The sequence below is a fragment of the Pseudophryne corroboree genome, unplaced genomic scaffold (assembly GCF_028390025.1).
Source record: "Pseudophryne corroboree isolate aPseCor3 unplaced genomic scaffold, aPseCor3.hap2 scaffold_845, whole genome shotgun sequence".
Taxonomy (NCBI): Eukaryota; Metazoa; Chordata; class Amphibia; order Anura; family Myobatrachidae; genus Pseudophryne; species Pseudophryne corroboree.
The window spans coordinates 25,652-45,270 of record NW_026970424.1 but is presented as its reverse complement, the minus strand read 5'-3'; positions in this window follow the sequence as shown (position 1 = coordinate 45,270).

Genomic DNA, 19,619 nt, shown 5'->3' with positions numbered 1-19,619 from the left:
ATCCGTGGTTAGAAGAATCCAATTCTGAATCCTGAACCTGCGGCCCTCAATCAGGTGAGAAGTTTGCAGCCACCAGAATAGTGAAATTCTGGCATTCGGTGACAGGCATATCCATTGGTGCATGTGAAGATACAATCCAGACCAGTTGTCCAGGAGATCCAGCTGGATGAAGCGTGCATGGAATCTTCCGTATTGTAGAGCCTCGTAGGAGGATACCATCTTCCCCAGAAGTCAAATGCACCGATGAACCGATACCCGGGGAGGTTTCAAGACATCCCGGACCATTGATTGGATCACCAAAGCTTTCTCCACCGGTAGAAACACCCTCTGCACTTCCATGTTGAGTATCATCCCCAGGAAGGTCAGTCTCCTTGTCGGTTCCAAATGTGACTTTGGAAGGTTCAGGATCCACCCATGATCCCAGAGTAGTTGAGTTGAGAGCGCAATACTCTCCAACAGCTTCTCCTTGGAAGATGCCTCTATCAGCAGTTCATCCAGATATGGAATTATGTTCACTCTCTGTTTGCGTAGGAGGAGCAATTATCTCTGCCATGACCATGGTGAACACCCTCGGTGCTGTGAAGAGGCCAGATGGTAATGTCTGGAACTGATAGTGACAGTCCTGTAGTGCAAACCGTAGATAGGCCTGGTGAGGTGGCCAGATCGGAATGTGAAGGTACGTATCCTTGATATCCAGGGATACTAGGATTTCCCCCTCCTCCAGACCTGAGATCACCGCTTTCAGAGACTCCATCTTGAATTGGAAAACCCTTAAGTAGAGGTTTAACGCCTTCAGGTTCAATATCGGTCTTACTGAACCATTTGGTTTTGGTACCACAAACAAGTTTGAGTAATAACCCTTGATTTTTGGGTGAGATGAAACTGGAACAATAACATTTGTGCGTACCAGTTTTTGAATGGCTTCCTGTAGAATAGCACTTTCTGTCTGCGAACCTGGTAAGCCTGATTTGAAGAATCTGTGAGGTGGGAGTTCCTGAAACTCCAATCTGTACCCCTGGGTAACAATATCCATCACCCAGGGGTCTAGGCATGATGACGCCCAGACGTGACTGAAATCTTTTAGTCTCGCTCCCACCTGTCTGATCTCCAGACTGACAGGTCCACCATCATGCTGAATATTTGGAGGAAGCAGAACATGGATTCTGTCCTTGGGAACCTGTTGGTGCAGGTTTTTTGGATCTTCCCCGACCAACTCTAAAGAAGGTGGGAGAGGGTTTTGATTTTTTAAATTTTGAGGTCCAAAAGGAGTAGTACTGTTCACATAGATTTTCAAAGCCCGCACGACATCCACGGACTTTGAGATAATTGAGGTGTCAGTAGCCACTGGCCCCACAATAGGTTGGTTGATATGAAAAGCTGACACAACCTTAGGGAGAAATTGCTGACGCATTCTGAAATCTGCTCTATCCTCATGGAAAATCAAGTAGATAGGCCTGGTGAGGTGGCCAGATTGGAATGTGAAGGTACGCATCCTTGATATCTCAGTATGTGACATCCTTGTTGAAATCTGGGATATCATTCCCCTTAAAGAATCCACCCATGGGGGTTCGGATTCAGAAGGCTGAGACAGCACATTGCAGTCCTGAGTACATGGAATAGACTCCTCAGGAGAAGATAAACACCCTGCAGCACAGGACACAGAGTCCTTAGACATGGTAATGTGGATATACACACTTACACACACACAGGAAAATGTCAGACACGGTTTCCCCCAGAGTACCTTCAGAGAGTCACAGAGTATAAGGAGCCAGCCACACAGCACCCCTGTAGGCAGTTATTATGATAAAAACCCGGCTCTGACTTTAATATGGAGGGCAGCGCTCCCTGTCAGTGTCCTAGTTCCTATGATCTGCAGAGAGAAAATGGCGCTGGTGAGTGCTGGATCCACTCTGAGAAGCCCCGCCCCTTGTAATGGCGAGCGGCTTCCTACACTAATTGTTTATACTGGCCTGAGGATTTTAGCGCTAACAGGTATATTAGCCCCTGTTATCTGCGTGACCAGTGTAGGGTTTATCTGCACTGGCTCAGGACGCTCCTCAAAGCTCCTACACTGTGTGTTGCTGAGCCTTCCTGGAGCGCAGCCTGTCAGAGCGGTGCTTCCACCCTCGCGCCGGCAACCCGCTAACCGGGACGCCGGCGCTATACTCACCACTTTCTTCTGGCTTTGTTAGGGAGTGGCGGCCGTGCTGCGGGAGAGAGCAGTTGCCTCATGGGCTTGCGATCAGCAACCTCAGGAGCTCAGTATCCTGTCAGCGGAGTAGAGAACCATTAACTCTTTAGTAGTGATGAGCAGGTTCGGTTTCTCGGAATCCCAACCCCCCCGAACTTCACCCCTTTTACACGGTTCCGACGCAGACTCTGATCCTCCCGCCTTGCTCGGTTAACCCGAGCGCACCCGAACGTCATCATCCCGCTGTCGGATTCTCGCGAGATTCATATTCTATATAAGGAGCCGCGCATCGCCGCCATTTTCACTCGTGCATTGGAGATGATAGGGAGAGGAAGTGCAGCGTTCTCTCAGTTTCTGTGTTCAGTGTGCTGCAAATATCTGTGCTCAGTGTGCTGCAAATATCTGTGCTCAGTGTGCTGCAAATATCTGTGCTCAGTGTGCTGCAAATATCTGTGCTCAGTGTGCTGCAAATATCTGTGCTCAGTGTGCTGCAAATATCTACGTTCTCTGCCTGAAAACGCTCCATATCTGTGCTGCATTGTAGTATAGGAGGACAGTGCAGAATTTTGCTGACCAGTGACCACCAGTATTATATAGCAGTACGGTACAGTAGGCCACTGCTCTACCTACCTCTGTGTCGTCAAGTATACTATCCATCCATGCCTGTGGTGCATTTAGTTGTGCACAGTATATATAGTAGGAGGACAGTGCAGAATTTTGCTGACCACCAGTATATAATATATAGCAGTACGGTACAGTAGGCCACTGCTCTACCTACCTGTGTGTCGTCAAGTATACTATCCATCCATACCTGTGGTGCATTTTAGTTGTGCGCAGTATATATAGTAGGAGAACAGTGCAGAATTTTGCTGACTACCAGTATATAATATATAGCAGTACGGTACAGTAGGCCACTGCTCTACCTACATCTGTGTCGTCAAGTATACTATCCATCCATACCTGTGGTGCATTTTAGTTGTGCGCAGTATATATAGTAGGAGGACAGTGCAGAATTTTGGTGACCACAAGTATATAATATACAGCAGTACGGTACAGTAGTCCACTGCACTACCTACCTCTGTGTCGTCAAGTATACCATCCATCCATACCTGTGGTGCATTTTAGTTGTGCGCAGTATATATAGTAGGAGGACAGTGCAGAATTTTGGTGACCACCAGTATATATATATAGCAGTATGGTACAGTAGTCCATTGCTCTACCTCTGTGTTGTGAAGCATACTACAAAAGTTCAGTAAAATTACCGAAAAATCTAAATTAAAAGCATCTGATGAGAAGTGTAAACTTACCAATATGTCATTTACGACACGGAGTGGCAAGGAACGGCTGAGGCCCTGGCCTATGTTCATGGCTAGTGGTTCAGATTCACATGAGGATGGAAGCACTCATCCTCTCGCTAGAAAACTGCAGTGCCACTCCTAGGTGGGCCAGGTGTTTGTGTTGGTCACTTGGGTCGCTTAGCTTAGCCATCCAGCGACCTTGGTGCACCTCTTTTTTTTTCTTTGCATCATGTGCTGTTTGGGGACTATTTTTTAAATCAGCCATTCTGTCTGACACTGCAGTGCCACTCCTAGATAAGCCAGGTGTTTGTGTCGGCCACTTGGGTCGCTTAGCTTAGCCATCCAGCGAACTTGGTGCACCTCTTTTTTTCTTTGCATCATGTGCTGTTTGGGGACTATTTTTTAAATCGGCTGACACTGCAGTGCCACTCCTAGATGGGCCAGGTGTTTGTGTCGGCCACTTGGGTCGCTTAGTTTAGTCATCCAGTGACCTTGGTGCAAATTTTAGGACTAAAAATAATATTGTGAGGTGTTCAGAATAGACTGGAAATGAGTGGAAATTAGGGTTATTGAGGTTAATAATACTATGGGATCAAAATGACCCCCAGATTCTATGATTTATGCTGTTTTTTTAGAGTTTTTTGATAAAAGAAAACACCCGAATCCAAAACACACCCGAATCCGACAAAAAAATTTCGGTGAGGTTTTGCCAATACGCGTTCGAATCCAAAACACGCCCGCGGAACCGAAACCAAAACACAAAACCCGAAAAATTTCCGGTACACATCACTACTCTTCAGGAAGTTGGTTTCTACCCCCTCCGCCTAAGTCCCACGAAACAGGGAGGCTGTTGCCAGCAGCCTTCCTGTAACCTATCTCTAGAAAATAAAAAGCTAAGAAAACTCCTAGGAGCTCCCCTAGCTGTGACTGGCTCCTCCGGGCACATTTTCTAAACTGAGTCTGGTAGGAGGGGCATAGAGGGAGGGGCCAGCCCACACTATTAAACTTTTAAAGTGCCAGTGGCTCACAAAGGACCCGTCTATACCCCATGGTACTAAATGGACTCAAGTGTCCTCTAGTACATAAGAGAAAGTAGAGTATAACCTAGCAGATGATGATGATTACAGGGTATTATATGGTGTATTGCATGTAAAGTACCTTGTTCCACACCTACTCTGCTGTAGCAATATACCTTATATAAGGGTGAGTAACACATGTACAGGCTTACCAGCGTATGAGCACACACATAAAGGAATGCTACCTTACCAATGCTTCCAGGAGTAACGTTAGGAGACATTTCTCTGATCCATCAGCTCATACGCCTGAGGTTATTGTTCATCTAGAATCTCCAATTCATACGATATGTTCCCCATCCATTGTTTTACATTGGTGCTGACATAGGACTTGGCGAGTGACTACATCTCCATTTATACTTCATGGTTAGTTACCAGTACAAGAGAGAGATATATCTAAGTCTTATAATATTACATTTGTTATTGTGAGTGTTCTCAGGAGGGTGGACACAATGATAGTCTGAGACACAATATTATAAAGCCTTCATTAAAAGTTATGTTTTATTATACACACACATTTACAATTAAGTGTCCCAGAGAGTCGTCTTCTCCTATTGTTTACAAGATTAATATTGTTACAGAAAATGTCACATTTCCATAATGTATTTTATTTCCAGCAGATGGACACACAAGCAGGAATATCTCAGAAGGACATCTAATGTTATCCCCGGATTGTGACATAAAAGATAATGACAGTAGACAGGATTCTCCAGGAGCTAACCCCATTACCCCAATTATACATCCAGCTCTATCAGCTGGTCCCCCTGATCCTGGGAAATGTTCTCCTGATCACTCTGATATTGGTGCATCTGTTACAGCTCTGACAGTAGATATAGAGTTTCCCTGTTCTATAGATGCCAAATGTTTTGCAAAGAACACAAAGCCTATTAACCCACACACAGGTAAGGCAGGTGGAAGGCCACTGATATGTTCAGAGTGTGGGAAATGTTTTACATACAAATCACATCTTATTACACATCAGAGAAGTCACACAGGTGAGAAGCCATTTTCTTGCTCTGAGTGTGGGAAATGTTTTGCACACAAATCACAACTTGCTACCCATCAGCAAAGTCACACAGGTGAGAAGGCATTTCCATGTTCTGAGTGCGGGAAATGTTTTGCACACAAATCAGTTCTTGTTAAACATCAGAGAAGTCACACAGGTGAGAAGCCATTTTCTTGCTCTGAGTGTGGGAAATGTTTTACACAGAAATCACATCTTGTTATACATCAGAGAAGTCACACAGGTGAGAAGGCATTTCCATGTTCTGAGTGTGGGAAATGTTTTGCACTTAAATCATATCTTGTTAAACATCATAGAAGTCACACAGGTGAGAAGCCATTTTCTTGCTCTGAGTGCGGGAAAAGTTTTACCTGGAAATCCAAACTTGTTATACATCAGAGAAGTCACACAGGTGAGAAGCCATTTCCATGTTCTGAGTGTGGGAAATGTTGTGTAAGTAAATCACAACTTGTTAGACATCTGCGCAGTCACACAGGTGTGAAACCTTTTCCATGTTCTGAGTGTGGGAAATGTTTTGTATGTAAATCAGATCTTGTTATACATCAGAGAGAGCACACAGGTGAGAAGCCATTTCCATGTTCTGAGTGTGGTAAATGTTTTGCTTTTAAATCATATCTTGTTAGACATAACACAAGTCACACAGGTGAGAAGCCATTTTCTTGCGCTGAGTGCGGGAAATGGTTTACACAAAAATCAAATCTTCTTAGACATCAGCAAAGTCACACAGGTGAGAAACCATTTCTATACTCTGAGAAATAAATAATCTCTTGTTGCACACATTAGACATAAATCAGGTGAGGAACCATTTTAATCTTCTGGAGTATACTCATCAATGCCATGCGTTGTTCTTCAAGGTTCTCATCCTATCTCCTATGCTTTTTGCAATATACATGTTACCACTGGGTGAAATTATCAGATGGCATGTCCTCATCTACCACTGCTATACAGATGACCTGTCTTTGCTCTAGGTACTGAGAACCCAGTACCAATCCTAAATGGTTGTCTAGCTGAGCTCCAGGTGTGGGTGTTGCCAGTTGGCTGTGATTCAGTCCTGGTGAAACAGGTCTTTAAGCTCACCACCAAAGGGCAGGGCTACATTTCAGCTTTGCTACCAACCAGGCTTACGCTTGGGGGTTCAGAGTTACAAAATGCTGATCATGTGCGGAATCTTGGTGTCCTAGATGGTGGAGTGACACTTAGATATCGGTATCTGCCACAATCAGATCCTCATGTGAGGAACATAGCCAGACTCCAGCACTTATTTTCCTCAGAAGATCTACCTACAGTCATACATGCACTTGTATCATCACGCATAGACTACTGCAATGTCCTCTACCTGGGTCTCCCAGCAAAAGAATTGCACCGCTTGTAGCTTGTACAGAATGCAGCAGCCAGGCTGTTACCTAACCAGCCCGTTCCTGCCACATAACACCCATTCTCTACTCCCTCCACTGGCTGCATGTAAGATGGTGACTCTTACATAATCTTACTGACTCTCCCAGCCCTACATGACCAGGGTCCATGGTAACAGAAGCAGCTTCTGCCTCCTTACTGCCCTGCTTTCTTACTTCCACCTGCAGATGAAGGACTATTACCAGCAGTACCAAGAATCCCCAAGCAGTGCTGAGAGGTCAGGAGGAAGACAGGGTGGTGGCACTAGCGCAGTAGCGGGGGCTGCCGGAGGCACTGTCTGTGGGTAATATTGTCCCCAAGCAGCGCTAAGGTGTCAGAGGGGAGACAGGGCAGTGGCAGTAGTGGGGGGAGAAGAGGTGGTGACAATAGTGGGAGGATACAGGGCGGGTGGCAGTAGTGGGGGGAGACGAGGCGGGTGGCAGTTGTGGGGGGAGACGGGGCGGTGACAGTAGTGGGGGGATGCAGGGCGGGTGGCAGTAGTGGAGGGAGACAGGGTGGGTGGCAGTAGTGGGGTGAGACACATAGCGGTAGCAGTAGTGGGGGGAGATAGGGCGGATGGTCACAGTGCAGTACCAGGGGCTGCTGGAGGCAGTAAAGAGGTGTATGGGTCCCGCACAGAACCAGTTGATAATTAGACCTAATGATGATTATGCTTCCTTATTTCTAATTAATCCCTTGTATGTATTACTGTTATTTGCTGTGTCAGCCTATATGTGTGTTCTGTGTAATAATCCTGAAAGTAGTGCTGCTACCGATCTCATATCATTTGTAGTAACTTGGAAAAGATGAGATATGAGGTGCACTCTGGAAGCTTATAGGGGGTTAATCAGAGATGAACGCAGATGTGACATCACGCAGCCCCCGGAAAATGGTCCCGGCCCTTCTGTGCTTTAAAGGATATTTTATCCATGTTGTGCAGAGTAAAGTATTTTTTAAGTTTAAAATATAGAGAAAAATCTGTGTATTAAAGATATGAAATAAAGTTGTTTAAAACAAAAGATTTCCGTTGAGTCTTTTTATGTGTCTGTGTATTATCTTATTTGCAGATAATTGTCGCTATGATGACAGAAACAATTTCCTGTTAATGTGTCACTTGTAGTGTTACTTTTGTATCCAGCGGGTGGGCTCGGAAATGTTATCCTTTTCCTCGCAGCCCCAGTTGCTGGAGAAAATGAAGGAGGAGCTGTTGGCGGGTCACGTTCCGCTTGAGTTGACAATTTTCTCACCAGCAGGTCTTTCCACCTCTGCAGACTTGTGTCCGGAGAGAGAGATACAACGTAGGCTTTAAACCTAGGATCGAGCACGGTGGCCAAAATGTAGTGCTCTGATTTCAACAGATTGACCACCCTTGAATCCTGGCAAAGCGAATGAAGGGCTCCATCCACAAGTATTTCCAGGGAAGACGTTAAGTCTGAGGGACTATGCACAGGCCCAAATGATAATTGTTTTATGATCCTTCTATGTATGAACCAACCGATAAAGGGAATAATCCGAAAGTGTTAATACCAAAGATTAGCTAATCTGGTTGGAGGTGCGCCATTAAGCAAATTGCAATGACTGGTTAGGGGGTTTAGAAAAAACACTAGTGGGCTTATATCTAAAGAAGCCTTAATGTGTGGCACACTCTTTTCTTTATGTTTCATGAATAAATTAAAATATAACTTTTTAATTATTTTTATTTAGGATAGATTTGTCAATAGGCATGACATAAGGCAATTGACTGTCAAATACAGAAGGTTGTGCTGTGCTCAGTCCTATTTGTGATTGTAATGTGCTCGCACCTTAGTGAAATAAAATTGTATCGTTTGTCAGATTGAAGAACAAACTAAGTACTAAACCTACGACCCTTATGAGTATTTGATTGTCAGCCAGGAAAGACAAAAAAATGAATGAAGGATATGAAATAGATTATATTATTATTATTATCCTTTATTTATATTGCGCCACAAGGGTTCCGCAGCGCCCAATTATAGAGTACATAAATAATCATACAGGAAAACAGCAACTTACAGTTGATGACCGTATAGGACAAGTACAGGGTAAATACACATAGTTACATCAGCAGATGACACTGGAATAAGTATCAGGTGGCAGAAGACTGCTGGATTTGGTGCAGTTGAAGATTATTAAAGTAAGAAAAGTATAAGCACATGAGGGAAGAGGGCCCTGCTCGTGAGAGCTTACATTCTAAAGGGGAGGGGTAGACAGACAGGGGTGACACAGATGGGGTACATAGAGAGCGTACCTATGTACCAGCACTACCTATGTATGCATAGGCGTGTGCAGCACATTTTATTAGGTGGTGCACCGTCGGAGGGGATGTGTCTAGCACCACCTTTTGGGCGTGTCTAGCACCATCTATTGACGGTCAACGCAATATAAAAATATTAAATATCCACCCTTGTACCAATCCTAATAAAGCAGATACATTGTCAGATGTTATGGTGTGCACCAAACACCCCTGATGGCGCTCACTGCAATTACACTGCTCCTCCTCAGCCTGGTCTGGCTCCCCCTCTCTTTCCCCTGCAAGCTGCAGCAGCTTACTTACAAGTCAGTCACTCACTGACACTGACAGTCGCAGACTAGTACTGCTGCTGCTGCTGGAAAAACGAGTGACGTGTCCATGCTGCTGCCGACCGCCGTATTGAATTTGTCTTCCTAAGAGGAACGCTGGCTGCATGCTGATCCTCATCAGTGGCTGACGTTGGCATAGCATAGGAGAGAGGTGTGTGTGTGGCGGGTGTGATGGGTGGGCGTGTGAGCAGCCTGACTTAATCACATCACATCACGCTGTTTTTGTACATGGAGGTGGAGCCGGGAGTTTGAAAGCCGGTGGCAGTGGCACCCTTGATTAAACCAGGTGTCCGGTCAGTAATGTAGTCCTGACAGGGTGCAGCGCAGAGGGGACAGTAATCAGCCTGTGTGGCGATCGCTGCATCAGGCATGTGAGATCGGGGAGCCAGACATTATGGGGTGCCTGTGCGCACCAGGCACCCCCCCTGCGCACACCTATGTATGTATGGGTATATGGGTAGAGCAATAATTGATATAAGCAAGTGAAATATAAAAACACAGGGTTTTTTTATCAAATTTATGAGATCCTTTCACAACGGGACTTTGATCTCAGAAAAAAAACTGTTTTAATGCTGCGCCCTGCAGAGCGTTACTACTGCATACAGTCCAAGTGCAACCTGCAGAGCGTTACTACTGCATACAAACTAAGTGCTCCCTGCAGAGCGCTACTACTGCATACACCCTAAGTGCTCCCTGCAGAGCGTCACTACTGCATACAACCTAAGTGCTCCCTGCAGAGCGTTACTACTGCATACAAAGTGCTCCCTGCAGAGCGTTACTACTGCATACACCCTAAGTGCTCCCTGCAGAGCGTTATTATTGCATACAACCTAAGTGCTACCTGCAGAGCGTTACTACTGCATACAACCTTAGTGCTCCCTGCAGAGCGTTACTGCATACAACCTTAGTGCTCCCTGCAGAGCGTTATTACTGCATACAACCTTAGTGCTCCCTGCAGAGCGTTACTGCATACAACCTAAATGCTCCCTGCAGAGCGTTATTACTACATACAACCTTAGTGCTCCCTGCAGAACGTTACTACTGCATACAACCTAAGTGCTCCCTGCAGAGCGTTACTACTGCATACAACGTAAGTGCTCCCTGCAGAGCGTTATTATTGCATACAACCTAAGTGCTCCCTGCAGAGCGTTACTGCATACAACCTAAATGCTCCCTGCAGAGCGTTATTACTACATACAACCTTAGTGCTCCCTGCAGAACGTTACTACTGCATACAACCTAAGTGCTCCCTGCAGAGCGTTACTACTGCATACAACCTAAGTGCTCCCTGCAGAGCGTTATTATTGCATACAACCTAAGTGCTACCTGCAGAGCGTTACTACTGCATACAACCTTAGTGCTCCCTGCAGAGCGTTACTGCATACAACCTAAGTGCTCCCTGCAGAGCGTTATTACTGCATACAACCTAAGTGCTACCTGCAGAGCGTTACTACTGCATACAACCTTAGTGCTCCCTGCAGAGCGTTACTGCATAAAACCTAAGTGTTCCGTGCAGAGCGTTACTACTGCATACAACCTAAGTGTTCCGTGCAGAGCGTTACTACTGCATACAACCTTAGTGCTCCCTGCAGAGCGTTACTACTGCATACAACCTAAGTGGGCTTTTCTGGTAACCACTATGTCTTACAATGACCACTTTGTTACTACCCGTAGCGTATCACACGATAAGACAGTGTTACTACCTATAATGTATAACAGTGGGATCGTTCTCACAGGCACAAAGAAACATATATGTACAATTCAGCACATATGTAATAATGTTGGTATTGAGAGGAAATGTTTTCCTATAACAAGTATATCATTGTAAAACCCTGTACCAGATCAGAATCCTCAATCACATGTGTTACCCATTCAGTACATATATAAATTGATAACTGACCACATCACAGAGATATGCACATGGAATAAAACAATATTGTTGGTAATAAAAGGTGTTCTCCTGTGACTGAGCATATCATGTGTAACCCTGTAACACAGCACAGTTCTCTAAGGCATGCATATCCAATTCTACACATTTGTATCACTTCTGTGACAATATTGTTATTGAGAAGGGATCTTCCCTGTAACAAGGTATACACTATGAAACCCTGTCACAGAGCGAGGTATACATTATATTATCCCAAGGTTAGTGCATAGATAATATCCAGCTTTCTGCCTGTTTCATTACAAAGGCCTGCTAAGTTGTCCCAACATGTATCTACACAATACTATTGCCAATCACTGAGTGACGCCTGATATAAATATAAATCAGTCAGATAACGAGTAGTAACCAGTGACTAGTAATGACGTCTGTATGCAATGAATCCACAAATCAGGAGAACCACCTTTCTGTATCTCCAGCACCCGCTACAGAAATATAACATCTGAAGAATGAATGAGGTTGGGGAGAGAGTAGCAGCCTGTAATAATGATAATATATGCTGTTATATAAACAGTGCTATAACCATTCTTCTGGTAGAGATCCTTCCTCTGATAGATATAAAGAAGCTCTGGTGTATATAGGCTGAATCCCCCTTCTACTTTTATCCCATGTGCCGTGGGGCAGTGACTGGGAACATGAGAGCAGGGAAAGCACCAACACCAGAGCAGAAGGAAAGATGAAGTGCAGCAGCTTCTGCTGTCCCCGGAATCAATCGCTCCTGATAATGTCTATTTATCATAAAAGAATTAGGGAGTCTCCGTTGTAATGATATTCAGCATATAGAATTTATTATCAATTAAGAGGCCACGCCCATTATTCTTTGCAGAGGAGCGTGACCCAAGACAGACTTCATCAATGATACCTGTGTCTTCAGGACATTCAGGTGTACATATATATATATATATAGCACAAAATTATACAATAATTCATAACTGATTAAACATGGATTGGCTGATGGTGAATAACCGGAAGTACCAAAGATGGTTAGTTGAGCTAATTGCACTGGCCGATCTTCTCCTGAAGATGGCAGACTGGCTCCATGAGTCTTGGATCTCCCATTCACATCAGTTGGACTTCTCAATAGGCCTTGTTAGCATAAAGGTCATTCTTGTTCATCATGGCATGTTGTTTGTCCAAAGCAAAGGTCCATCAGATATTCATTATCATGTCCTCTTTCTCCTGACATAAAACCCTCATAAAATGTCATTAAGTTCTGGTTATCTAAATACAAGGGTCTCTATTGATAGATACGAATTCTCTGTCAGGTGATAGAACACAAAGGTCGAGAAGAAAACATTACTGTCAGGAGAATTACCTCTATATGAGAATTGATATTAATTTCCGATGCTAAAATGCTATATGTATAAAAGCACAATTTCTGAGGCAATACAGATGTATATTTGATTTTTCTTCATCATTCCTGCCTTTTGTTTAATCTCTAAACACAACATATAATTAATCAAATATTCATCGTATTCAACTTAATTTTCCCCAAATGAGTGTAGTAGTGTGAGATATGAGATAGGAAAAGGAAAACCCGTTCTCTGGATGCAATCGCCGGCACAAGTCCATTGAGTATCGATGTGAAAAGTCTCAACTCTCCAGAAACCTTGGACAGATAAGGGAAATGAAAGAGGTAGTGACAGAATGTGTTCTATTCTTCTTCAACCTGGCTATAAGTTGTGGTTCCTTCTTCTCACTATAGGGTAAATTTACTAAGGTGGGACATTTTTAGAACTGGTGATGTTGCCCATAGCAACCAATCAGATTATATCTATTGTCTGCTAGAAGCAGCTAGATAAATGGTAAGTAGAATCTGATTGGTTGCCATGGGCAACATCACCAGTTCTAAAAATCTCCCACCTTAGTAAATTTACCCCTATGTGTGTGTATTTGGAGCATGAGCATGTAAGCACCTATTAAGAGTATATTTCTGATAATTTACCTATGTGATAATACTACTATATTGCTATGTGTGATAATACTACTATATTACTATGTGTGATAATACTACTATATTACTATGTGTGATAATACTACTATATTACTATGTGTGATAATACTACTATATTGCTATGTGTGATAATACTACTGTATTGCTATGTGTGATAATACTACTATATTACTATGTGTGATAATACTACTATATTGCTATGTGTGATAATACTACTATATTGCTATGTGTGATAATATTACTATATTACTATGTGTGATAATACTACTATATTGCTATGTGTGATAATACTACTATATTGCTATGTGTGATAATACTACTATATTGCTATGTGTGATAATACTACTATATTGCTATGTGTGATAATACTACTATAGTACTACGTGTGATAATACTACTATATTACCTATGTGTGATAATACTACTATATTGCTATGTGTGATAATACTACTATATTGCTATGTGTGATAATACTACTATATTACCTATGTGTGATAATACTACTATATTGCTATGTGTGATAATACTACTATATTGCTATGTGTGATAATACTACTATATTGCTATGTGTGATAATACTACTATATTGCTATGTGTGATAATACTACTATATTACTATGTGTGATAATACTACTATATTGCTATGTGTGATTATACTACTATATTGCTATGTGTGATAATACTACTATATTGCTATGTGTGATAATACTACTGTATTGCTATGTGTGATAATACTACTGTATTACCTATGTGTGATAATACTACTATATTACCTATGTGTGATAATACTACTATATTGCTATGTGTGATTATACTACTATATTGCTATGTGTGATAATACTACTATATTGCTATGTGTGATAATACTACTGTATTGCTATGTGTGATAATACTACTATATTACCTATGTGTGATAATACTACTATATTGCTATGTGTGATTATACTACTATATTGCTATGTGTGATAATACTACTATATTGCTATGTGTGATAATACTACTATATTGCTATGTGTGATTATACTACTATATTGCTATGTGTGATAATACTACTATATTACTATGTGTGATAATACTACTATATTACCTATGTGTGATAATGCTACTATATTGCTATGTGTGATAATACTACTATATTGCTATGTGTGATAATACTACTATATTGCTATGTGTGATTATACTACTATATTGCTATGTGTGATAATACTACTATATTACTATGTGTGATAATACTACTGTATTGCTATGTGTGATAATACTACTGTATTGCTATGTGTGATAATACTACTATATTACCTATGTGTGATAATACTACTATATTGCTATGTGTGATTATACTACTATATTGCTATGTGTGATAATACTACTATATTGCTATGTGTGATAATACTACTATATTGCTATGTGTGATTATACTACTATATTGCTATGTGTGATAATACTACTATATTACCTATGTGTGATAATACTACTATATTGCTATGTGTGATAATACTACTATATTGCTATGTGTGATAATACTACTATATTACTATGTGTGATAATACTACTATATTGCTATGTGTGATTATACTACTATATTGCTATGTGTGATAATACTACTATATTGCTATGTGTGATAATACTACTGTATTGCTATGTGTGATAATACTACTATATTACCTATGTGTGATAATACTACTATATTGCTATGTGTGATTATACTACTATATTGCTATGTGTGATAATACTACTATATTGCTATGTGTGATAATACTACTATATTGCTATGTGTGATTATACTACTATATTGCTATGTGTGATAATACTACTATATTACTATGTGTGATAATACTACTATATTACCTATGTGTGATAATACTACTATATTGCTATGTGTGATAATACTACTATATTGCTATGTGTGATAATACTACTATATTGCTATGTGTGATAATACTACTATATTGCTATGTGTGATTATACTACTATATTGCTATGTGTGATAATACTACTATATTACTATGTGTGATAATACTACTGTATTGCTATGTGTGATAATACTACTGTATTGCTATGTGTGATAATACTACTATATTACCTATGTGTGATAATACTACTATATTGCTATGTGTGATAATACTACTATATTGCTGTGTGTGATAATACTACTATATTACTATGTGTGATAATACTACTGTATTGCTATGTGTGATAATACTACTGTATTGCTATGTGTGATAATACTACTATATTACCTATGTGTGATAATACTACTATATTGCTATGTGTGATAATACTACTATATTGCTGTGTGTGATAATACTACTATATTACTATGTGTGATAATACTACTATATTGCTATGTGTGATAATACTACTATATTACTATGTGTGATAATACTACTACCCGGACCCGCCCACCCGCACCCGGACAGCAGTACTCACCCTCCAACGCCGCAGGTATTTGGGAGGGGGGTGAATCATTTAAGGATGGCTTTGTGGGGGCATTTATGGATGGCACTGTGGGGGCATTTGTGGATGGCACTGTGGGGGCATTTTTCTGGCACTGTGGGGGCATTTATCTGGCACTGGGGGCATTTGTCTGGCACTGTGGGGACATTTATCTGGCACTGTGGGGGCATTTATCTGGCACTGGGGGCATTTGTCTGGCACTGTGGGGACATTTATCTGGCACTGTGGGGGCATTTATCTGGCACTGGGGGCATTTGTCTGGCACTGTGGGGACATTTATCTGGCACTGTGGGGCGCACTGTGGGGACATTTATCTGGCACTGGGGGCATTTGTCTGGCACTGTGGGGACATTTATCTGGCACTGTGGGGACATTTATCTGGCACTGTGGGGGCATTTATCTGGCACTGTGGGGGCATTTATCTGGCACTGGGGGCATTTATCTGGCACTGTGGGGGCATTTATCTGGCACTGTGGGGACATTTATCTGGCACTGGGGGCATTTGTCTGGCACTGTGGGGACATTTATCTGGCACTGTGGGGACATTTATCTGGCACTGTGGGGGCATTTATCTGGCACTGTGGGGGCATTTATCTGGCACTGTGGGGACATTTATCTGGCACTGTGGGGGCATTTATCTGGCACTGGGGGCATTTATCTGGCACTGTGGGGGCATTTATCTGGCACTGTGGGGACATTTATCTGGCACTGGGGGCATTTGTCTGGCACTGTGGGGACATTTATCTGGCACTGTGGGGACATTTATCTGGCACTGTGGGGGCATTTATCTGGCACTGTGGGGGCATTTATCTGGCACTGTGGGGGCATTTATCTGGCACTGTGGGGACATTTATCTGGCACTGTGGGGGCATTTATCTGGCACTGGGGGCATTTATCTGGCACTGTGGGGGCATTTATCTGGCACTGTGGGGACATTTATCTGGCACTGGGGGCATTTGTCTGGCACTGTGGGGACATTTATCTGGCACTGGGGGGACATTTATCTGGCACTGTGGGGCGCACTGTGGGGGCATTTATCTGGCACTGTGGGGACATTTATCTGGCACTGTGGGGGTATTTATTTGGCACTGTGGGGGCATTTATCTGGCACTGTGGGGGCATTTATCTGGCACTGTGGGGGCATTTATCTAGCACTGTGGGGGCTTTTCTGTATCTACATATCTGGCACTGTGTGGCCATTTATGTATCTGGCATTGCTGGGGGGCATGTCATGTGTAGCTGGCACGGCTGGGGAGCATATCATATAGTGTTCCCGCTAGGCGTCTGTGGCTAGGCAATGTGTCTAACGTGCTCTGCCTGGCGCAAAGTGTCTAATGTGCTCTGCCTGGCGCAAAGTGTCTAACGTGCTCTGCCTGGTGCAAAGTGTCTAACGTGCTCTGCCTGGTGCAAAGTGTCTAACGTGCTCTGGCTGGCGCAAAGTGTCTAACGTGCTCTGCCTAGCGCAAAGTGTCTAACGTGCTCTGCCTGGCGCAAAGTGTCTAGCATGCTCTGCTGGCGCAAAGTGTCTAACGTGCTCTGGCTGGCGCAAAGTGTCTAACGTGCTCTGCCTGGTGCAAAGTGTCTAACGTGCTCTGGCTGGCGCAAAGTGTCTAACGTGCTCTGCCTAGCGCAAAGTGTCTAACGTGCTCTGCCTGGCGCAAAGTGTCTAGCATGCTCTACTGGCGCAAAGTGTATAACGTGCTCTGGCTGGCGCAAAGTGTCTAACGAGCTCTGCCTGGCGCAAAGTGTCTAACGTGCTCTGCCTGGCGCAAAGTGTCTAACGTGCTCTGCCTGGCGCAAAGTGTCTAACGTGCTCTGCCTGGCGCAAAGTGTCTAACGTGCTCTGCCTGGCGCAAAGTGTCTAACGTGCTCTGCCTGGCGCAAAGTGTCTAGGAGGTTCTACATGGTGCAGTGTGTATTAGCTGCACTACTGAGTGGTGTAATGTGAATTGCCACTATTATGTGGCCACGCACCTTTCCCACAAAGCAACGCCCCTAAATTTTTGCAGCGTGCCTTCGGCGCCCACTGTCCATGCTTTGCCATGTAGGTAGATGAGCACCAAGCATTACAGTACGTACATCATTTTGCCCTCCTAACTTAAAAATGTGCCCTCCCTGCCCTAAAAAGTGAACACTATCGTGTAACTGGCACTGCTAGGGGGGCATATTGTGTGTAGCTGCCACTGCTGGGGGGCATATTGTGTGTAGCTGCCACTGCTGGGGGGCATATTGTGTGTAGCTGCCACTGCTGGGGGGCATATTGTGTGTAGCTGCCACTGCTGGGGGCATATCATGTCTATCTGGCACTATACTGGAGACATTATGTGTATCTGGCACTATACTGGAGACATTGTGTGTATCTGGCACTATACTGGAGACATTGTGTGTATCTGGCACTATACTGGAGACATTGTGTGTATCTGGCACTATACTGGAGACATTGTGTGTATCTGGCACTATACTGGAGACATTGTGTGTATCTGGCACTATACTGGAGACATTATGTGTATCTGGCACTATACTGGAGACATTGTGTGTATCTGGCACTATACTGGAGACATTGTGTGTATCTGGCACTATACTGGAGACATTGTGTGTATCTGGCACTATACTGGAGACATTGTGTGTATCTGGCACTATACTGGAGACATTGTGTGTATCTGGCACTATACTGGAGACATTGTGTGTATCTGGCACTATACTGGAGACATTGTGTGTATCTGGCACTATACTGGAGACATTGTGTGTATCTGGCACTATACTGGAGACATTGTGTGTATCTGGCACTATACTGGAGACATTGTGTGTATCTGGCACTATACTGGAGACATTGTGTGTATCTGGCACTATACTGGAGACATTGTGTGTATCTGGCACTATACTGGAGACATTGTGTGTATCTGGCACTATACTGGAGACATTGTGTGTATCTGGCACTATACTGGAGACATTGTGTGTATCTGGCACTATACTGGAGACATTGTGTGTATCTGGCACTATACTGGAGACATTGTGTGTAAGGAACACTACTGTGGCTGTTATGTGTGAGGCTGCTAATTGTGTGCGTAGAGGGGGTGTGAAAATATATTTATTTATAGTCTAATAATATGAAGTTATGAGGCCACGCCCACTTTCCAAGAGGCCACACCCACTTTTCCTGGAGCGAGCGCGCCTTCGGCGCGCACATTGGGGGGGGGGGGGGGCGCTTTTACATGTTTTTGCTCAGGGTGCTAGTAGGCCTGGAGCCGGCCCTGCATTTCATTGTTACATAAATTATAAAGATTATAAGAATTATTATAACAGTGTAATATTTGGTAAAGTTAATTTTTAAATTCCGGCTCCCATCCATCGGAATGGGTCACAATCAGCCGATTAGGTCATATGTTCTTGTATATCCTGCAACAACTTAACCTTTTCAATGGGATTATAATTATCTGAGATGATAAAACAACACATTCCTTTACATTGTTCACAACCACTTCCTGCTTTAAGTAACCGGTAGTCAATGGCTACTCTATTTGTATCATACCATCTCTTACTTCTCTGAGTTCTTCATTTATAAGAGCAATAGCCGTACTGGTGGCATTTATGGCTTTAGCCAATCCACAAGCTATGCTATTTATCACCCTTGTGTTATACAGGCAAAGTCCTGGGGCTCCTATGAGTGAAAAGGCTAATGCTGAGTATTGTGCC